Source organism: Ursus maritimus, unplaced genomic scaffold (assembly GCF_017311325.1).
Source record: "Ursus maritimus isolate PB19 unplaced genomic scaffold, ASM1731132v1 scaffold_11, whole genome shotgun sequence".
NCBI classification, from domain to species: Eukaryota; Metazoa; Chordata; class Mammalia; order Carnivora; family Ursidae; genus Ursus; species Ursus maritimus.
In genome coordinates, this window is record NW_024423453.1 from 32,556,323 (window position 1) to 32,580,458 (window position 24,136).

Below are 24,136 nucleotides of genomic sequence, written 5' to 3' on the forward strand. Positions count from 1 at the left end.
CTCTTCGTTGCTTCTTACTTGTTATACAAAGAAAAGGAACTCTCATTGGATATTCCAGAAAAGACAGAAGTCTCATGGAAACTTTTTCTTCTATAATTCATGTGACATACTGGATTTTGCTCACTTAACAAAAACTTGTAAATCCCGGTCTTAAGCCCCAAAGACACTTTTAAAACATTGCTATTTCCTAGCAAAGGTTTAAAGAAATAATACAAGAGGGTTATAAGGCAGTTCAGTAGATGCTTGGGTATTTTTAATGTCCTTCTCTGTGATCTGGAAAACTAAATGAAGGATAGGAGTTTATTGTCTACACTTAAGATGACAGGTTTTTTCCCCTGATACTTTCATTCAACTGTATATTCCAAATATAATGACTCCTAACAGCCCATCTCAAGCCTATCTTAAGAAGCAGAGATGTACAGAGAGAATTTTAATTTGGCTGGAGGTTGATTCTTTTTTTCACATGTATTAGAGAAGAGGACTCGAGGAAGTGCTGTCTCAGCACGATCAGCTGTCTCAAATCCTTACGAACACTGTCGCACACACACACCCAAGGCCAGTCAAGCGCCATGTGCTCAGGCAAAACCAAAACTGAAACTTTGATTATATCCGCAGGACATTTCTAATGTAGACATCACAAGTTATTAATTCACGGAACTGACTGAATTCCTTATGATGATACTTTTCAAGTTCCAATTAGTATCGACTAAATTATCTACAGTTTCTGATGATTAATTGCTTATTTTCTTATTTCAAAGTAAGACAGATAAAGAACTTAATTAAAATTTTATCTTCTGCTTTTTATTATAACAGACAAGAATAAATGTATATATGTGATTATTATAATTTCACTTTAGCTCTCCAGGGAAGTTCATAGAGTGCCTGAGGTTATCTACAAAGAACATAACGTGGTATAACTAAGTTTTCTCTTTCATACTGCCTACTGCATAAAGGTAATGAGTCTCAGGTCTTTCACTGCAAGCAGGCCCCTTACTCTCCAATATGTACAAAATCACACATTCTACCTTAAAACGTGTACTCAATAAAACTGCACTACAATGAAAGCAAGAGCAAACGATACGTAATGAAAAAAGAAAGAATTCAGTTGCTATACTTGAATTAGACAGAAAATTATAAAAAGAATGAGACAGAGCAATGAGGTTCAAGCCATTGTTCCACCTGCAAATTCATTTAGCATTTCTCTGGTACATCTCATGGAACTTAAGAAAAGCATGGATTGATTTGACAAATCCCCTTTGTAACGTGGGTTAATCTTTTGTGATCAGCTAGAGTATATTAAGGATTGCCACTGAGAAAATATGATATTCAAGCTTCAATTTTATGTGAAAGTATGCCATTAATTTATGCCCAAGTATTGAATAAAACATGGGCAGACTTTCCTTCTACCTTTCCCGTCTTCTCAATCTCAGGCTGAAGCCCTACAATTTCTAGGCTTGCTTTGATCCCATGTATAAGAAATAAGGAAAGGAAACACCATAATCATGAATTCATATGAAATGCATTTATTGAGCATCTTCTATATGGAATATAGTGTGTAAATCGAAAAGTTTCCCTTTATATTCCGCCCTTGCCAAAGTACTAGTTTCAGTCCTTTAAATGGAGTAACCAACGTTAACACCCACCTCCACACCTTTTTCTCCCACATGCTTCTAACCCCCTGCCCAATTTCCACACTTCCCCCCCACACACGCCCACACACATTTTAGCACTTAACATTTCCTGGCTCTTTTCCTTTAGTACTCTGAGAATTTCCTCACTCTTTATCCTTTGTCTGAAAAGTTCATAAATATGTCTTTGTTTGACTATTTCTTGTTATTGTTCGGTGGTCTTTCTTTTATAATTTAACTCTGTTAATCTGGTATGCACATCTGAATCCCTCTCACATGGCACTTAACTGTTACAGTAATTTGTCATGAGAGATGTACTATAGCAATGTGATTAGTAAACCTATTTTGGGGGCACATGCTTTGCTCAGTTTTATGACCATCCGAATCTTGAATTCAGCTTAGGTTATGATCTCAGGGTCCTGAGATGGAGCCCTGTGTCGGGCCCTGGGCTCCATGAGGATTCTCCTTGGATTCTCTCTCTCTCCTCTGCCCCTCCCACTGCTCACACACTCTCTCTCTAAAATAAATAAATAAATCTAGCATGGATGGCATCAGGAGAAGGAAGGGAAAAATGAAGGGGGAGAAGAATCATGAGAGACTATGGACTCTGGGAAACAAACTAAGGGTGTCAGAGGGGAGGGGGTGGGGGGATGGGTTAGCCTGGCGATGAGTATTAAGGAGGGCATGTATTGCAATGAGCACTGGGTGTTATGTGTAAATAATAAATCATGGAACACTACATCAAAGACTAATGAAGTACTACATGGTGACTAACAGAAAAGAAAAGAAAAGAAAAGAAAAGAAAAGAAAAGAAAAGAAAAGAAAAGAAAAAAGAAAGAAAGAAAGAAAGAAAGAAAGAAAGAAAGAAAGAAAGAAAGAAAGAAGGAAAGAAAGAGAAAAAAAGAAAGAAGTAATCTATTATGGATCCAGAATGCTGAGGCTCTACCACTTACTCTGGGACTTTGGGCAATCTCCTTAACCATACTATCCCTTAGTTTTCTCAATATAAATTGGTAAAATGGTAATACTTACCTAATTTATTATAGAGAGAATTAAATTAATTTATGCAAAGTTTTTAGGCATTCCATTTCTAGGAAAGATGGACCAATGCAACAAAATATTGTATCTCCACTGATTAGAAGTAAACACAAAAAGCAAGCTACCTGAGGATTTTAAAAAATTAACACAAGCAGGAAAATTGTGAAAAGGAGCTAAAACATGGAGAAGTAAACCACATAAAGGTGAATTTTTCACTTTCCCCATTTTTCTTGTGCTTTTGTCCTGAAGGCAGTCCACATTTCTTGGCATAGGCCATAAAACTGGGAAAATGTTTTTTAAAAAATTGAAATCATATAAGTATGTGTTCAGAACACAGTGGTATTGGACTAAAATACAATAACAAAAAGATATCTGGAAAACTCAAATGTTTGAAAATTAGGCAACACACTTCTATATAACCACTGGGCCAAAAAGAAGGTCACACAAGTAATTGTGAAAATACAAATCATCAAAATTTGTGGGAGGCAACTGAAGTTGTACTGACAGAAATTTAGAATGCTAATATTAGAAAAGTCTTAAATCTATGATCTAGAGTGTCATTTTAGGAAACTAGAAATAGTATATTAAACTCAAAGCAAGCAGAAGGAAGAGAATAATAAAAACAAAAGCAGAAATCAATGTGATTGAAAAATTAAAATAATTGAGAAAATCAATGAAATCAAAAGCTGCTTCTTTGAAAAGATAAATAAAATTGATAAATAGGACCAAGATAAATAGGAGCTATAAATTACAATATTGGAATGGAAAAGAGAACATCATTATAGACCACTGTCCTTAAAATAATAATAAAGAACTATTCTGAAGAATGTGAAGATTAACAAAGGTTAACAGATGAAATTGAATAATTTCTTGAATAAAAACTACCAAATTCACCCAAGAAGAAATAGATAACCTGAATAGTCCTGTGCCTATTACAGAAGTTGAATTCATATTTAAATACTACAAATAAAACTCCAGGTTATATGGCTTTCCTGGTGAATTGTACTAAAGATTTGAAGAATACTAACAAATCTACACTCGAACTCTCAAATCTAATCTCAAACTCTTTGAGAAAACAGAAAATGGGGAATACTTCCCAACTCATTTTATGAGGTCAGCATTACCTTGATACAAAAGTAAAGATGTTAGAAGAAAAGAGAAATATGGACCACTATCTCATGAATGTACACAAAAAATTATCAACAAAATCTTAGCTATAACAAATGTAATCAATAGTATATAAAAAAGGTTTATTCCAGGACAAACCAACATACACAAGGTTTTTTTCCCTAGGAATGCAGAACTACTTTAACATTTAAAACTCTATTAATGTAATTCACTATATCAAAAAAACTAAAAAAGAAAAACATTTGATCATCCGAAAGATGCAGGAAAAAGTACTTGAGGAAATGCAACGTGCATAAAATAAAACTCTTATCCATAAAAAAACAAAACAAAACAAAACAAAACCTCTCAGCAATTTAGGAGTAGAAGGAAAGTACTTTAACCCAATAATGGGCATCTGCAAAAATCCTACAGTTATCAACATAACTGCATTATAAAAGACTCAACACTTTGCTGCTAAGATCAGGAATAAGGTAATATTTCCACTCTTTTTTTTTTCTTTCTTTTTTTTTAATGCCGCCACTGTTTTCTTGTGTCTTCAATTTCATACTGCTGATCTTAACTAATGCAATAAGTCAAGGAAAAGAATTAAAAGACATACAGGTTGAAAATGAATAACTAATGATGTCTACTTGCAGACAACATCGTGTCTATGTAGAAAATAGCCAAAAATATCTACGAAAAAGCTAGAAATAATAAATTTATCAAAGTTGCACAATATAAATTCAATATACAAAATTCAACTGTCTATAAACTAGCAATGAAAATGGGAAAACAGGAAAATGGTACTTTTAAAAAAATACCATTTATTGTAGTATCAAAAACATAAAATTTTAGGAATAAATCAAACAAAATATGTATAGGATCTGCAATGTTATAATTTATAAAACACTGATGAAAGATAAAGTTGTATTTATATATTATTTATTTTATTTATTATTACATTTATCTACTTATTAAATGAATATATATACAATGTTCATGAATGGAAAGATTTATTATTATTAAGATATCAGTTCTCCCTAACTGATCTTTAGGCTGTTAGACCCTCAGGAAAAAAACAATTAAAATCATAATGAGCTTTTACTATATACCTATTAGAATGACTATAGTTAATATTTTTTTTAAATTGGCAAGCCAATCTTTGACAAAGATGTGAACCAATTGGAATTCTTATACATTGCTCATAGGAAGGTAAAATAGTATCTCTACTTAGGAAAAAATCTGTCACTTTCTTACAAAGTTAAACAGACACCTACTATATCACCCAGCAGTCTTTTTCCTATTTATTTCCCACAAGAGAAATGGAATTTATGGTCACACAAAAACCTGTTTTTTAATGTTTTTTTAACTAAAAATTCAAAATCACCCAAAATGTCTTCAAATGATGAACTGATAATCACCTTAAAGCATATCCATAAGATGGAATATTACTCAGCAATAAAAAGCAATACATCATTGATACTCACAAAACTTAGATGAATCTTAGGCATATTACAGTAAGTAAAAGAAGCCAGATTCAAAGGGCAATATAGTGTATAATTCAATTTACATGGCACTCTGGAAAATGTAAATTATGGAAACAGAATACAGATCAGTGATTTCTAATGGTTGGAGGTGGGCAGGAGAGGTTGACCATAAAGGTGTAGAAGACAGAAGATTTTGGGGTAAGTGTTCTGTATCTTAACTGTGGTGGTGAGTATATATATGACTGTTCACATTTGTCAAAAAGTCTAGAACTGTACACCAGAAAGACGAATGTTACTGTGTGTAGATTTTTAAAATAGTAAGTATAAAACAAACAAAAAGAGATTAGAAGATATAGCAAGTGGTCAATAAATACTACCAGAACTATTAATATTAATATTGACTATTACTCACATGGCTAGAAAAGTGGAAAATGAACTAAGAGAGGTACAAGTGGAATGTTTTGATAATAATCAATGCAAAGTCGATCAAGAGGAACGCAGAATCATGAAAGGAAAGCAAAAAGAATCTGTTACGTAAAGGAGTAAGAAGACGGAACTGGGAATAACGTACCGACTTATAGGAACCAAGAGTCCAATTACCAAGAATTACTTGATAAATTCAAGTTTGATCTGAATGGGCATCAATAAATAGGGGCTCCCTTGAGTTTGGGGTGAGGGAAGGGGAAGCAGGAGAATGGGTTTCTGTGGAGGGACAGTCCACAGCCTCACGTGTGTCCGGATCATAAATCAGGAAGGGCTACCCAAAGTAAGGTAAGGCCGCAAGGAGCGGGACGCAGACAGGTGTCCTGGGAATCAGGGCACCAGACCACTGGGTGTTGAGCCAGACTCCAGACTCTGAGAACACAGCAGCCAAAACTTAGGACACATTCGGAAATCTAACCAAACTAAGACAGCTGATGTGACTGCAGCCTGGGACTCGCGGCCTAAATTCATCTCACCAGTAACCCAGACACCAGTGTGGACGAGAGCAGTAAACTCTGCCAGAGGTTCACTGCTTTGCTGAGTTTTTTGGTAAAAGGAAACAGGATGGAGTAGAGGATGGAAGAAAAGAGCCATTAACATATGCAGCTGAACTTTCACGGGCTCTATGTCAGAGTTACTTTCCACAGATGGGGAATAAGGGACAGTGACTAAAAACAAACAAATAAACCAACAAACAAAGGGGGAGCTAACATAGTTATCTCAGGAGATACCTGGGACTGCTTCACAGAGTTGATATTTAATTGGACTTTGAGAGATTTGTACATCAAAAACGTAGGGATAGATAAAAAGGAGGGAAAAGAGAAGAGGGGTTAAAGAAGAAAGCAAGAAAGACAAAAAAGAAGAAAACACTGAAAATACAGGTGATGAAAAAAAAGACAAAAAGCTATAATATGCATAATATTGCATATTATATTATGCATATTATATAGAATATAATATGCATAATATGTAGAATATGCATAAGCAACAGGAAGTTGGCTAATCTGATGGGAGCAGGGTGCCTGGAGAAGCAGCAGGAAGTGGGTACGTTATCACAGAATTAAATCATTCATAGGGAGGACAACCACTTTTGCTCAGGATGTTACATACGGTGTTTGTAAACCAGGAAATAGGACCATGTGGGTTATCCTCTTTCTGGCACTGTTAATTCACTGTTTCACTCAATTAATGAAATATTAATTGAGCAACTATCATGCTTGTAATCCAGAAATAATATGTCACTATGCTTTTAAGTGGGGTTTACAATCTGAGGAGCAGAATCCAATATATCTACAAGAAAAGAAAAAGTTTGAGTAAAGAGATTAATGAATCTACTTTTGCCTCCAGGGTACAGAATTAACAAGCATTTATGAATGTTTTGTATTTGCGCTCTTCTGTGCTAGATATTATTTTATGTATTCTCAAATTTAGTTTTGTTTCCTGTTACTTCTTTCTCTTCATTCCTTTCTTTCTAGAGCTTAATATATCTATATCTGCTACTATATATCCATCAGTGTGTAAGCTGAAAGAGAAGTAAGACAGAAACCATGTTGCAGGGGATTTAAAATTCCATTTTAGAGATGGGTAAACTGAGATTGCATACGGTTAGAAAATGTGTCCAAGGTCAGACAGGGAATAAGTTAGGGAATAGGGATTCAACTCAGGCCTCAAAACTTTAAAACCATTGTTTCTACACTGAGCAAAATATAGTCCCTAGAAATGACAGTTGATAAAGATTAAAAGACTAGTCATTTGGTCAAGAAAATTCCTCCTGAAAGAGAAAACAGCAAGTTCAGTTTCAGGCCAGATACCATGTTCCCCAGAGGTCGGCTCATTCATTCTGGCTGAGATATTACCAATTTCTATTTTTACCCTACTTTCGTTTTCATGTTGATCTTTTTCTTTCTTTTCTTTTTCTTTTCTTTCCTCTGCCATTTCAATCAAGATTTCTAATTAGATTCCAAATTTGAGACATCTCTAGTAGAAAACAAACGGTAAGAGTAGTAATTAAAGGACAGCTGTCTCTTGTCTTTCTCGGGATGAAGTGAGGCTTTTTGTTTCTAAGTTATGAAGTCCTAGGGAATTCTTCATGTGTTTTTCTTATTGTCTTAAGAATAGTTAACTGAATTGAGAGATGCTGAATTGATTTAAAAAAATCAATGCCCTTTTCAGCACAGATGCTCTCAGCACCTCTCTTTTGGAATAAGTGTAAGTTAACTCTGATATTCTGGCTCCTTGAAACTTTTATTGCCGTAAATACAAATCTCCACATTTTATACAAAATCAAATCATTCCTAGATGCTAAAGTAGGCACTACCCCAAGTCATTTTTTCTCATTTTAAGACTTTTTTAAATTATGAGAATTTTAAAAATCAAGGAGAATAAGATATTTTCAATGGAAAGGAGTAAGGTTCAGAGCAGTTGAGATGAACACCTTATTTTATGGTTTTCCTTTGCCTGATTTAAGAGAACAAATATTACTAATACTGATAATGAGAATTATTTAGTAACCCCTTACTCTGTATTATTTTCACAGGAAAAGTATAATCAGGATTTGAAGCAATTAACCACATAATTCAGGTCAAGAAAAATCTTCTGCCTGAAAAAGCCAAACCACTGAAGCAAACAGATATTTTTTCTAGTTTGAATTATCTAGATTCTAGTAAATTAGTAAATTACCTAATATAATTTAATGTGCATAGCCACTGAATAGGTCAAATTACCTAAAAGCAGGCCAGCCTCAGAAATATAAGGAACCTCTTAAAATACATATTTCCAAGAAAAAGCCTTTGGAAACATTTTCTAATGTAATCCTGAAAATAGCTTTGGAAAATACCAGGTTAAATAAAGGTACACACACACACACACACATCTGTGTAGACATAGACATATATGTTTGGTTATTTACTATTTTATTACAAGTTCTCAAAACCACTAATATTAAGCTCCTGCAAGTGTTACAGTATTCAGGAAATTTCAAAATTTCTTGACCCCAAACCATTTTATGTAGTACATGTCTTAGAACTCGTGTTCAAAGGAGTGAACACACTGGGAATCTATTTGTACCATCCTAAGACATTTCCACGGTGCTTTGGCAGATATAGAAAAGTAGGGTCAGGTGGTAGATCTGAAAGCATCTCTACTCAGGGGGGTCAGGAGAGAAGACTAAGTGACATTTCATAGAAATGCCAAGGGCAGAAAGTAGCCCGGCAGACCTGGTCCAAAAGCCCCTTACCATGGCCAGTAAGGCCCTCTGGGACTAGGCCAATTCCCATATTCCTTTTCATCCAATTATCAACCCAGCTTCATCTTAGATCTCTCTCTACATTTGTGACTTTGTTATAGCCACTTTATCCTTTTATCGATTATTCTGTTTATTCACTGCTATTTCATCTTCCTGGGACTCTGTGCCTTATCCTTCAGCTCTCAGTTTAAATGTTGTTTTCCAGAGAAATACCCTCTGTTTCACCAGTCCACAATACATTCCTTCCTTGTCTCCCAACACTTTCTCCCACAAACTGCTATTTCTCTTCATAGCACATATCACAGTTTTTATTCATATGTTGATATTTGCTTATTTATTTCATGTCACCTCCACAAGACTATAAGCGCCTTAAGGGTAGCAATGGGCCATCCCGTTTTGTTCAATTCTATAAAATCACCAATTACCTCACAGATGAGTGTTTGCCCTATAACAGGCCTTTAATGAATATGTGTTGATTTAATAAAAATTATTATTTAATTCCTTTACATTTCTATCTAGGCTGGCCAACCTGAAACTCTCAAAATTAATTTAGTGTATACATAGAAATCAATTCCTCTTTAGGATATGGTCAGCCATCTATATCATACAGTCACACATATGGTTCTAAGACACCAAACGAGCATTTCTGTAAAATATTTTTTTTAATAATAAGGGCTATAAGATTGAATTATTCATCAATCTAAACGAGTATTATGTGTTAATTACTGAGAATCATTCTTGTACCTGCTTTACTGTTGTATTCCTCAAATAGCTCTGCTCTTCGATTATTGCTTTGCTGACTTCAGAGCTCTGTAAAGGACAAAGGATAAAATGTTAGAATGTGGTGTTTCACAGGGAACTTCTCTCACTAATGCAGACCTAGCTAAAATATTTCATACGTTTGTAATGCCCATCATTCCAAGCTTGATGGCTTACCATCATAAAATCATGGGACATAGCTATCTCTTGTTTATATTCTTCTACTGGGAAGAATTATAGCTGACCCTTATTTCTTTGCTTATACAAGCCAGGTGGTATTCTAGGTTGCATGTATTAACTCATTTATTCCTCATAACCACTGGTCAGGCAAGGGTTAACACAGCAGGCCTAAGTTACTCAAACCCTGAACATTCCAATGAAATGCCTGTCTTCAAGACTGGCCTTTGGCCAGTTCCTGAAAGATAACTTCTGACCTCTGAAATAGTCTGCCTGATAAGAGAGGCGTTGTATGTCTGTGCCTTGGCCTGTGCTCTTTCAGTTTGACCAGATGTATTTATGGTGAACACCTGTTTTTGCTGGGGGGAAGCGGGGAGGCTAAAGCCTGAGTAGCTGAGGTCAATCATCAGGTGCTGCATGCTTAGTGACTGGCCCCCATTAAAACACTAGAGACCAAAGCTCAGCTGAGCTCCTTCCCTGGTGGACCACACTTCACACAAATTGTCACACATTGTTTCTGGGAGAATAAAGCTCATCCCCATGGGATTCCACTGGGAAAGAACACCTGGAAGTTGGCAGAGGGACTTTGCCTCCCCTTTGGTGATCATAAGCTGTTTCCTTTCACTGCAATAAATCATGACTAGGAGTGTAATGGCTTTTCTGAATCTTGGGAGTTCTTCTAGCAAATCATCAAGCCTGAAGGTGGTCTTGGGGACCCATATAACACCCTGTGAGGTAGGTACTATTATGACTCACCTTTCATGGACAGAGAAATTGGCAAAGAAAGATGAGGTAACTCAATCAAAGTCCCATGACTAGTTTAAGTGTCGGTATTTAAATTTGAACCTAATGATCTCGTTCCACAGACTGGGCATTTTATATATTTTACCAATTATGTCATGTTGTTTATCAAAATATTTGTAACTATCTGCCATTCAGTAAGTGTACCAAAAAATGCCACCTGGTTCTTTTTCTTATTTTATTATCAGAAATAATTTTCAAATTGCAAATTTATTATTAATTACCAAGATTTCATTTTATCTGACAAAAAGAGAGCAATAACAATAACTTTTATTGTTAAAGTTGTTCTTTAACCATTATACTTTATTCAAAATAAACTTTCCTCCGGTCTTGTCAATAATGCAGATGTTACATAAGATTTTCTCACTAATGTTCTCATATATCTCCCACCATTCTAAATGATTTTTATTTTTATTTTTTTAAAATATTTTATTTATTTGAGAGAGAGAGTGAGTGAGAGAGAGAACACAAGCAGGGGCAGAGGGAGAAGCAGACTACCCTGCCTAACAGGAAGCCTGAGGCGGGGCTCGATCTCAGGACCCTGGGATCATGACCTGAGCCAAAGGCAGACGCTTAACTGACTGAGCCACCCAGGAGCTCCTCTAAATGGTTTTTAATATGGGGGCTGAAAACTACAGAGTCAGCTTTAAATCACACCAGGTATTGCTTAATTGGGGGAAAATAAAACACTTTATCACAATTTTTCTTAAGATACCTAATTTTTTTAGCCTGATAGAACCAGAGTTGCTTTTAAGGTAAGTGCTAGAAAAAAGTCTCAGAATAGGAGAAAGCATGAAGCTAGTCATTCAGTTGCTACTAAAGAAAATGAAAGCCATCTACTGATTTCTAAACACAAAAGATAAAAATAATTTACCAATTATGTAGGAAAGTCATAAGTTTGCTATAGTTAGCCTTTATTCAGGTAGATTTTGCAAAAAATACTTTGCTGTAATTAGTCATTGCCATTAGGTATATTTTCGAGGTAGTTGCTTTATTCTAACACTTGAACAAAACTGTAATTCATTCTCTTATCTTTTTTGTAACCCACCCAAGACTAAGCATTGTACTCTGTTGTACATACAGTGGATGACAGTGTCCTGCTCCTATCGCTTAAATAGACTGCACAACTCTTGATACTCTGAGGTGTCATTACATCTGCAAAGGTAATGAGTCTACCTCGCAATGTGGATGTACAGAGGTCAGTGTACTCTCATATGACCCGTAGTGTCCAAACAAGCCCTTGAAATAACTTTCAGAAATACGAGTAGAGCATACAGAGCAAGGGCAACACCTCACACAGTGATGATGAAATATATCAAATGTAAACCAGATAATTGTGCAAGTCCGAAGAATAAAAGTTTATGATGCAGAAGGACCAACTGTGTTATGCGATCCTGAGTCTTTCAGACTCGTTTTGTCTCCATTATGGTGCTATCCCCTGTCAGCTCTCACCATGTAGCAAGAACCAATATTTACCCAAACCCACCAAAGTGCATGGTCACTTTAAATAAACATCCCACAGAGTTAATGCCAACCTAAAGCCTTATTTAACACTTATCATCACTTTTACAATACATGACCAAGTAGATCATTATGCCCTAATTAGGTCATAAAAGTTTGTTTTTAAGTTCAAAATGTAAAATTCTATTTTGAACAATTTCTGGATGGTAAGCTGAATTGAACATTTCTGATTAGAATTAAAATATGGAATATTAAAAAATTTGGAATAGGGACACTTGAGTGGCTTAGTCGGTTAAACATCTGCCTTTGGCTCAGGTCATGATCCCAGGATCCTAGGATCTAGTCCTACATGGGGCTCCTTGCTCAGCAGGGAGCCTGCTTCTCCCTCTGCCTCTGCCCCTCCCCCTGCTTGTGCTCTCTCCCTCTCTCTGGCAAATAAATAAATAAATAAAATCTTAAAAAAAAATTGGAATACACTTTATTGGGCTCCACCTTACGCTATTGAGATCGGTGCCTTCTTTGGCTCCTCTATTCATCCCTTCGTGGCCCTGAATGATACTTTCATCATTCGTATCCTGCCTCCTTCTACCCCAGTGTCCTGGTGTGACGGGCAAATAGCTAAATTCAAAGCTAGCTATTTGCCTTTTCCATGTTGCCCCATGAAAGAAAGCTGGGCTTGAAGTGCCTTGTTCCCAGACAGTCTGGGTGAGGCCAGGGCAAGATACCCCATCAGTGAGAGGATTGCGACTTATTATGCCGAAGGCAGGAGCTGATGGAATGGAGTTTAGAACAGATCACGGAGAGAGCATGCTGTGTCTGGCAGGAATTCTAGGATACGAAGGTCCTCATCAGTTCTGAAAAACTCACACATTCATCCCCTGAAAGATCCAACAGTTAAAAAACAAACAGAGAAACAAAACTGCAAAATGCCCTCGGGTAACTGCAAAGTAGTCAGAAATAAGTGCAGGAAGTGAAGGAGAAACCATATAATATGAATAAAAGCTACCCGTTTTATAAGCTGTTGTAAATATTTAGTTAAGGCCACACAGCTAGTAGGAGCGGAACCTGTATTCAAACACAAGCAGTCTGGTTCTAGGACTCATTCTCGTAACCGCTAGAGCAGGCTGCCTTTTTGGGAAGGCCTTGTATGCCATGTTCAGGATTAGACCTGCTTTCCAGGAGATGTTGAAATCATAAAGATTTTTTTTTTCTTAAAGGTTTATTTACTCATTTTAGAGAGACAATGAGCGAGCATGGGGGGAAGGGGTAGAGGGAGAAGGAGAGAATCCCAAGTAGACTTCCCATGACCACATGATCCCATGACCCTGAGATCCCCTGAACTGAAATCGAGAGTCGGCTGCTTCACTGACTGAGCCACCCAGGCACCCCGAAACTAGAAAGATTTTATGCAAGGAAATGAGATGATCAAGTTTGTGTTTTAGATAGAATAGTGAGTAGCTAAGAAGTATATCCTGGAGGAGTAAGACATTAGAGAGATTAATCTGGGGGCTATTACAAAGCTTTAGCAAGAGATGACCAAGATCTAATTAAAAGCAGTGGTGGTAAGGACAGGGAGGGATAGATTTCAGAGACAGTTAAGAGGTAAAGTGGACCTGGTGATTTGATTTCATTTGATGGGGAGGAAAAAGGAGATTACCACTAGGTTTCACCAAGTCAATATAAACATGTACAGCATATAACCTACTGATTTTGTTGATCCAAAAGTTCAACCCCTTATTTTTTTTGTTTTAATTTTTTAAAAGATTTTATTTATTTATCTAGAGATAGCTAGAGGGGGAGTGGGAGAGGGAGAAGCAGGCTACCCACTTAGCAGGGAGCCCAATATGGGGCTCGATTCCAGGACCCTGGAAGAAGGACCTGAGCCGAAGGCAGATGCTTAATGACTGAGACAACCAGGTGCCCCCAGAAGTTCAACCCTTTAAATTGACTTGTCTGCTCTTGCTTTTCTAGCTTTATGTGTGTTGGCTTGTAATGTCAATAGAAACTAATAGTCCAAATATCTAAATATACATAGAAAATAACCACTAATTAGTACCAATGCAGAGAACAAATATTTGAGAAATTTTTCAATCCATTTTTCTGTCCAAAAGTGAGTCTTCCAGATTACAATATAACTATGCACTGCTCTGATATTAAATCTCAAAAACATCTAAAAAAGAAAAAACAAAACAGCTTGCTTCACATGTGATATACATACAGCTATTAGAATCTAACATAATTAACTGTCTCTAGAATAGATGTGAAATTTAATTCTACCTCCAAAAGCAGGTTTTCAAAATCTTACTTTTGTTCCCCAATTCCCAGCCTTTATTGTAAGGGCAAAGTAAAATTTAGCTGACAATGAGATTATTCTCAACATGATCTTCACATTAACTAAATAACTACAAAAAATTCTATTAAAATTAATAAAATGATTCAAGAAAAGTCTCAGGATGTGAGGTAAATTTGTAACAATAACTTTCCCTATAATAGCAATAAACAGAAAGTAAAATTTTCAAAGCGAATGAATGTAGCTCCCAATAGTATCAGTAATCTTGAATCACTACAGCAGTACCAGCAAAATCAATAAGCTAGTTATGAATAATTAGGTAAAGAAAATTATAAAAAGCTGTAAAGAGAAATAAGGAACTATAACAAATGCATGAATAGGAAAGTATTTACAAGATAAATATCACTTATTCCCAAATTAACTTATATTTTTAGCATAATTCCAATCAAAATTCTAATGGGAGTAATTTTGGAACCTGTTAAAACTTTCTAAAGTTCATTTGAAGAACGAGTCATGGGTTATAACAAAAATTCTGAACTTGATGATTAAAGGGAGGTTTTGCACTACTGATAAAATACATTGTTGTGACACATTTAACATAGGCAGAACTGGCTTAGAAATTATGTACAAATCAGTGTGAGAATATAGGTAATTCCAGAAACTTAAATTTTATGCCTTCATTCAACAAATTTTTAATGCCTATCATATACCAAGCACTATTGTCCCTTAAAAGGACAATACAATTCCTGCGCTCAGAAAGTTTGATGGAGAGAAATTAACAACTATTTTCATTATGGTAGAAATTGAGACAAATGGGTATAGAACTCTACGAATGCATATATGATGGAAACCTAAAGTAAGTGTATGATAAAATGAACACCACAAATTAATGAGAAGGAAAGGATTTTTTTTCATAATGTTGAGATAATTGCCAAAGTTTTTGGAATAAAATCAAATATGTCCCATTAGACATAGACACAAATTCCAGATGTATCATGCATTAAATACAAATAAAATGCAACATAAAAAATAAATAAAAATGGAATTTCTTATATGCCATTTTGAAGAGGTTAATTGTACTTCTGAAGCTTGTAAGTGTGAAAAGAAATTAAAAAGAAAATGCCTGGTAAATTGAACTAGGATAAAAAAAAACTTCCCTACATTAAAATACAAAACAAAACAAAACTTAAAGCAAAGCAGATCCAAAATTATTTGCAACAAATGCAGTGCACCAAAATCTATTTTGTATATATATCAAATATCAAAACATCAAAGGATACTTCACAATGAAGAAACAAGTCATTAACGAACATATGGAAAAACGTTCAACCTCATTAGTACTCGAGGAAATAACCATTAAAACAATGGTTGGCAATATTTCACCTAACAAATTGGCAAAGGAGAAGAAAATTTCATGCTTAGTGCCATTTTGAAATTTCTTTGAATGCCATTTTCAACCCCTAAGGACTCCAGAGGTATTCCCACCTTGTCCCAGAAAATCTCGGAAGCATCCTCATCATATATAATTTACATAGGATGCTCGCTTTGGGCACACCCTATTTTAACACCATTAAACTGTAATACCGTTTGGATAAGTGACCATCAAATATTTATCATGGTATTACAAGTACCATGGCAAGGACTTAGAAGACATGCAATGAATGTAATGAACGTTGAACAGAAGAATTAACGAGCCTGTTTCTTCAACATTAAAGTAAATAAAAGTGTGGTGCCAGCTTCTCAAAATATGCTCTCAGGCTGTTTGATCTAGTAGTTCCAAATCTGTGTTTCTACTCCAAGGAAGTAATCCTAAATGAAGGGAAAAATGTATATACAAAGAATTACTACAATATGACTTAAAGGGAAAAATGTACAGCCTAAATATTCAGAAAAAGAAGTCTTTAAAAATGTTGTGTAATATTAATTTGATGGGATATTATGTAACCTTTAAAAAGAAGTTTAAAATTCAGGCTTAAAGAGGTTTATGCCAAAATGTTAAATGTAAAAGCCAGGATTTACAGGTGTATATTTTGTACATAACAGGTGTAGTGTAGCAGGTAACACTAAGCATAAAATCCTATTTTCTCTAATCCTTAATGATCTCTATGAACAAGTTATTTAGCCTCTTTAAGCTTCAGTTCCTCATTTATAAAATGGAAATGGAAAATGGAAAAAAAGTCTGTCTCAAAGTGCTGTTACTTTTAATTAAAAATCAAGTTAGATAATTCAAATAGTGTTAACAGTATCAATCGTACAGTAAGTATCCAGTAATTGAAGCTATGGCTTTCATTTGAACTATTAAATAAAAACAAAACTTGTGCCTACCAGAAAGTCTAGATGCTAACGTATCGGTGTGTTGGCAGGAGCTTTTGCGTGGTGTTCTGACTTGGTTGTTCAGAACCTTTGGAACACATTTCTTATACTTGGAAAGTGCCCCACCTTGCAAGTTTATACATCACCAGGATGGATGCCAGTATTCCTTACATATCTAAATTATCCCTAAAGTGGTATAAGCTAGGGTGGAAGTGTGTGACCTCGGCTTTTCTGATAAGATACTGTTGTACAAGGCTTCGATTCAGAAGCACATGATTCATAGAACCTGGAGATCCATTCTGAGAGCTGACATTTCTGCTCTCCGAGGCCATGGGGCAGAGGATCTACCCCCAGGCCCACATCCGCGATGTGAGGGAGGGAGGCTGTGCCAGAGGCAATAACTGGAGGTTTGTTCTGAAGTGGGGCTCCTCTGTTTGGCTGGCCTCAGAGCCCCGGCAGGCAGCCCTCAAGCCTGAGCCTCTGTTCATTAGGACTTTTTTTTTTTTTTTTTTTTTAGATTTTCTTCATTTATTTGAGGGTGGGAAGGGGCAGAGGGAGAGGGAGAGAATCTCAAGCAGACTCCTCCACGCTGAGCACGGAAGCCCCACATGGGGCTCAATCTCATGACCCTGAGATCATGACCTGAGCTGAAACCAAGAGTCAGAGGCTTAGTCAACTGCACCACCCAGGAGCCCCAAGACTTTAATGGACCCTATATACTTTTGCTTTCATTAGTCCTTTTTTTTTTTTTTAAGATTTTATTTATTTATTTGACAGAGAAATAGACAGCCAGTGAGAGAGGGACCACAAGCAGGGGGAGTGGGAGAGGAAGAAGCAGGCTCCCAGCAGAGCAGGGAGCCCGATGTGGGGCTCCATCCCAGGACCTCGGGATCACTCCCTGAGCGGAAGGCAGATGCTTAGCAACTGAGTCACCCAGGCACCCCTAGTCCTTCTTTTTTTGTGTGTGCACAGGAACACACACACACACACACACACACACACACACAGAGTGTGTGTATATATAATTATAGTTCATGACATATATAACATAGATATTATATAATTATAGCTTATGACTACCTTGGTATAAAGATAAATATAATATTATGTAGAACTTTTTTCAAAGTAAAAATTCTTTTTTTCTTCAATTCTTAGAAGAAATTAAAACATTTTAGTGGGCCCCTAAAAGCACTGAAGGTCGTTGGCACAGTGCCCACTATATCTGATAGAAAAGTCAGCCCTCCCTAATGTTTTCAGATGAATTCTTTTTCTGTATAAACTACCTGGAGTTTATTTTGTATTTGCAGCTATGAAATCTGATTATATAGGTAGTGAAACTGCAGTACAACTTTTACCCTTTTCCAATCTTTTTTTGAATTTTCAAATTCTTTGAAAAAGTATGTACTACTAGAGGGAAGATGATACATTAAGAAAAAGAAGAAAATCTGACCAATAATGTATCATCAGCAGTTTATAGCATTAAATGGCAAACTTTACATGCATATCTCAGAATCTAAGGCTGGAAAGGGACTGTAAAGATCATTGTGGGAAAAAAATGTCACTGAGTCTGATCCCTCATGTGCCATTTAAATCACCTCTACCCCATACCCTGACCAAGATGTCACAGTCAATGATACTGGGCTCAGTAGTCCAATATCTCAGAGGAAAAAATCAGATATTCTATCTCTTGATAGCTTTGACAGCTAGAAAGTTCTTCTTTAATACTGAGCCAAATATGTATTCCTGAAGCTTCCTTTTCTTCTCCCTAAATGTATCTCCAACATCTTAGTATTCTTTATGCTCCCATTTTAAATACCCAACATCAGAACCTTGGAATCATGGCATAGCAATCCGGCTCAAAGGACCTTTATATCTATCCACACACTTACTAATTTGATTCTACCTCCGTCTACCATCTCCTGGGTTACCTGCTGCACCAGAGCAGAGATGTGAATTGCTAAGCCAGAGACACTGTCTCTTCTTTCTCTTCAGATTGTAAACTCATGTTTTCTATGACTCTCATCAGAGGAAAATAAAGTCACACTGGGCCAGAGTTTTAAAAGAAATTTGGAACCCAATACAAAATGCAGACATTAGTGTTTGTAAAGGAAAACTTCTCCTCTGCTTTGTTTTTCTTGAAGCAGAACACCAAAATGGAATAGTGAAAACCATACAAACCTGGGAACCTAGAAATAAAGATTCTGAGTCCTAGTTCTGCTACTAAATCCTTTGTAACCTATAAAATCCAGATCTCTCTGTCCCTTTAGGGATAATTTAGACTCCTAACATTTGATTACTTGACTTCCAATAATGAATTAGATTCCGAAGTCCTAGCTATACAAAGAAGTAAAATTAAAACTGTTGAACACGGTAGGGTCATTTGTATTAAGATTTCCTTCAACCGATGAACAGAAGTATTCAGTGGTATTGAAATTAAAAAAAACAGAAAACACTATTGTTAGTTATCCTCCTTTTTGCCACCAGGTAGGCATTTCTTCTGTTCTTGGAACCTGACAGATCTATATGCCCCATGCTCACAGACAAGAATTGTGACCACCAAAAATACAGAAATACTGTGTAGATAATACGTGAAGACAGAACCTGTGCCTATATTAACTGGAAATCCCATCCTTTAATTCACTCATTTAAAATATACTGGATTCTTGTATAAGTTATAGTAATGCTAGCTTTTGTAATAGCTAACCATGAAATCTCAATCTTGTTTGTATTATCTCTTGATCCAATTTTTGGCTGAGGACGACATGGAAGGGGGCCTGTTTTATGAAGTCCTTCAGGAACCTGGGCTGAGAGAGGCTCCATCATCTTGCAGGCAAGTGGCTTACTCATCCTGAATATGGATATCCAGCAGGGAAATGAGGGAAGAGAGAGAATGAGGAACATGTGAGAGCCTTTTATGGGATAGGTCTGGGAGTGTCACATGGTCCCCCTGGGTGCAAGTGAGGCTGAACAGTCATAACTCTATACCTTGGGAGACAGACAGGATCCCTGATGGACCAGCTGACCATCTCCATCACAGTCCACCATCAAGATGATATGAGGCTGAATTAGTCCAAGGAAGGTTGCACACATTTGTCTATACCAAAGCTAATAATGATGAAGGAAGTAAAAGGAATGATTTGGTAATCAGAGCTTTGGTAAAACTGGCAGAAATAATTGAAAACAAGAGCATAATTAGAGGAATGTGGTAATTATAACCGATAAGCACTTCAGGGAGGACAGAAAAGAGAGGTCCAGGGGAAATGTAGTTCTGCATGAGAAGTATCAAAAACATCTTCAAGACAAAAGTCATATTCGGGGCGCCTGGGTGGCGCAGTCGTTAAGCATCTGCCTTTGGCTCAGTGCATGATCCCGGCGTTCTGGGATCGAGTCCCACATCAGGCTCTTCCGCTAGGAGCCTGCTTCCTCCTCTCCCACTCCCCCTGCTTGTGTTCCCTCTCTCGCTGGCTGTCTCTCTCTGTCAAATAAATAAATAAAATCTTAAAGAAAAAAAAAAGACAAAAGTCATATTAGAAAAGGGAATTTCTTGGGGTGTTATTTTCACAGTCATTTAATAAAAATATAAAAATACTCCTTAGGCCGAAGTTCAGGGTATTCTCTATGTGGATTTTGTCTCAGCCATTTTCAAAATGGCTTTTGTTTTCCTCTGGAGGCACCTTTCATCAGGTGGCTATCCATTAGAACTTCACCAACCCAACAAAGCCTTCTCATATTTATGCTCCCCCCTTGAAACGCTCATTTTATTTATGTCATGTGGCTTGTTATGTGGTTATTTATTTGTATGTTGTTATATTAATCTGCTTTTACTGACTGTGCACTATCATATCTCCTTTTATATATTAAGACTTAAAATGGTATTGAGTGAGTAATTAAAAAGGCAAACTGATTTATACATTGAACGAGTTGTTTTTAACATGCTGTATACCAGAATTACTTGGGGACTCAAGAGTCTCAGTCGGTATAATTGAGGTATTTTGCATTTCTAAAAAGCTCACAGATGATTTGATTTCATCAGCTTTGAGTAAAATAGGATTAATTCTACTGAATCTGAGGTAAAATTGTTAAACCACATTTCGGACAAAAACACAAAGTGATTTTTAATTACCGCCAAATTGATAAATATATGATTTAGTACTGGAAAGTTTAGAGAGGACTGGGATCTATTTCTTGGAAAAAGTAGTTAAAACTTCTCAAGACAGAAACATCTCTCTATGGCATTTTGTGTGTTTTAGTGCATAGGAAGTAGTAAAAGAGATTACCGCGAGCGAGCTCCAAAGCGATAATCATCACAATAACATTACCTTTACTACCCTCATGAGAGTGAAACAAAAGAAATAGTTAAATATTAGAGAAAAAGACAAATGGCAGCAATATGTGGGTATTAGTGGGAAATCATTTTAAATTAAGATAGAGAAAGTCAATAACCTACAAGAATCCTAGCGATTGCTTACCAAGTCCCTTACTACAAGCCCAGGAAAAAAATGCATTTTGTGGATTAAAAGTAGAGGCTTCGATAATATAGGAAAACGATAATATTGTAAGAAAAAAAGGTACATATTTTTGTTGTTTAAAGTTCAACGAGCTCTATCAATTTCGAGATAATACAGCTTTAAAATTTTGCTCTTTTGAGACGCTTCATTCACAAGCAGTAAATACTACCAGTCAAATGCCATAAATCGTCACCTGTTAAAAATCATCTTTCAAAACATGGAAAGACAGGCAGAGTGAGGATGACAGGAAAACCCTCAAAATACCCAATAGATCAAGTATCATCTGGGAATAAAATGTTTTGTCCCAAAACAACTTGCAAGATTACCTTTCAATGAATGTCAAACAAATAAAAACACATTTTAAAAAATATATATCAGAGGAAAAGAGCCAGCTACAGACTCAGTAAATTCATGATTATGGTCTACCAAAGAGAACCTTTAGGACTTAGGGTCAAAACAAAACAAAACAAACAAAAGGACAGACTAAAGCTGATAGGCTGCTTTCTTTGAAAGGAAAGATTTTAGGAGATACCACATATTGTCCTCTACGATGGTAGATTAGAAGTGCAGAATAAAATAATTACATAAAAACTAATGATAGAAGTTAGCGTTTTTAAGCATTTAGTATACTCAAGGGCTGTGCCTAAAACAGTCTCAGTGTTATTCTTGCTTTAGTTGTTTCCACATTAGATAGGGCTGATGAAGGCCTGATACATCAAGGCCCAGCAAAGAGGGTCGAGAGCTAAGAACAGACCAGAGTGACTTCTCCCAAGGGAGATGGGACCTAGGAAGCTATGGAGACACATGCTTTTGCAGATTTCTTAATGTGTGTGATAGGGAAACCATGGCTGGAAAATCCCGCTTGTTCTAGAAAGAGATTCAGTAGCTGGGGTTATGTTTGAGCAGCAGGGACTCAGAGATCAGTGTCAAAAGCTCAGAACCTGTGGGGTTCGTCTCGGTGTGGCTCCCGCAGATTGCAGACTGGAAGGCTGGTGTTGCAGTTGCCTCCAACAGTGCCACACCAGAGCAGCAGATCCAGGCCGTGAGATCAAAGCCACAGTGCGCGACATTCTCTTAGCGGCCTGCAATCAGCCATGGTGGGAGTAGTCAGACCTGGAAAATGGGCAAACACTCACAATTTGGACTTCTGTTTTTCTAGAGAGCCAGTTTCTCAGCACACTACTGCCCCATAGGCGCATGTTTCAGACGTCTATGTACTAGGACTCCAAAAGAACAAATTAGAAGAGACATACTAAAGAAAATCCAAGGAGGATAATGATAGAGCTCTGAACCTAAAATTAGATGTTGTCTAATGATATGACAAAGTACCTCTGAGATAGTTATCCCATTTTGGGAGGTGAAGGTAATTAAAATTTGCATGAATATGAGATCCAGAGATGGATGAGTTCATATCTCTCACTACAGGAGTCTCTCTAACAAAAAGGAGTATGTTAGAAAAACAAATGTCTGAACCAAAATCAAAAGGGAAGAAGATACTCAGATGTCGGCAATGGTTCCTGTGCTCCACAAAGCAGACAACAAAAGGGGCCAATTTAAAAAGCAGATTAACTGTTTAATCTTCATTTGAACCTTCCTCCCAATTGTGCGAGAACAGCAGAGGGAATGAACACTAGAGACAGATCGCTCTCCTTTAGAAAGACAGGCAGAAGGGGTTTTGATTCAAGATGGTGACGTAGGAAAACTGTGAACTTGCTTCCTCCATGGGACACACCAAATTACACCTATTAATGGAATAATTCCTCCTGAAGAAGAACTGAGGGCAGACTGAACAGCTGCCGAACAACCAAAGATAGAACGGCAAGAGAACAGCAAGAGAGACAGAGATACAGTAACAAAGGGAACCCCCCCCCCCCGCCCCTGACATGGCTAATGGCAGTGGGGAGGGATAGACTGAGGGAACAGAAACAGATCCCTCTGTCCTTGGGCTCAGAAAAAAAGCCGTGGTTTAAAAAAAGCAACTAGCATATAAAAGAGACAACACTAGAAGTTTGCCAGTTGACAGAGGAGCTGCAGGAAGGCCCTCCCGGTCAGAGGGTCTAGAGAACGACACAGCTTATATTCCCACCCCCACTTTAATAGCTTAGACCCGAGCAGGGTCTGGATATCATATTGGGCAAGTCCGGTTGTCTCAGTAAGCTCAGAACTTCAGCAAGCCCAGGGACCACAAACCCACACCATCTCTACTCATGCTGGAGCACAGAAAATGTAGCCAGGATTTGAAAGGTTGCAGAGCTATGGGAATGCTCTCCCCTACTCAACCTAAAAAGCCCAGACCAGAGCAGGCCTTGGAAGCCCTAAGCCGCAGGTCTGGATGCCATAATTAGGGCGTCCCAATGCCATCACTGGCTGGGCAGATGATCACAGAAAGCCTGTGAGCTCAGCAAATCTAGAGTCCACAAGCCCACACTGGCCCTAGCCACATCAGGACACAGAAAAAAAGCTGCAGTTTGAAAGGGCTGAGGAACTTCAGGAACACTCTCTCCCCCTCCCCCTTAAAAGCCCAGACTGGAGTAGGGTCTGGATGCCATAAGAGATGGGTCCAATGCCATAAGAGATGGGGAGTCAGATCATCATAGAGATAGAGGGAGCTCAACAAGTCCAGGATCTTCAAGCCCACCCTAGCCCTGGTTGTGCAGGCAGAAAAAAAAAAACAAAAAAACAAAAAACAAAAAAAACCCCAAAACAAAAACAAAAAAACCCTGTGGTTTAAAAGGGCCAAGGATGGGCACCTGGGTGGCTAAGTCAGTCAGCATCTGACTTCAGCTCAGGTCATAATCTCAGAGTCCTGGAATCGAGCCCCACATTAAGTTTTGCACTCA

At 37.1% G+C, this 24,136-nt stretch overlaps 1 protein-coding gene across 1 annotated transcript in view; it reads right to left on the bottom strand.

Moving 5' to 3' along the window:
• INPP4B (inositol polyphosphate-4-phosphatase type II B) overlaps positions 1-24,136 on the bottom strand; it is a 501,415-nt gene that overhangs the window by 377,979 nt on the left and 99,300 nt on the right. The window contains exon 3 of the mRNA XM_008685432.2: positions 9,732-9,797. The gene's annotated coding sequence lies outside the window, so the exon portion shown is untranslated. The remainder of the gene's footprint in view (positions 1-9,731; positions 9,798-24,136) is intronic.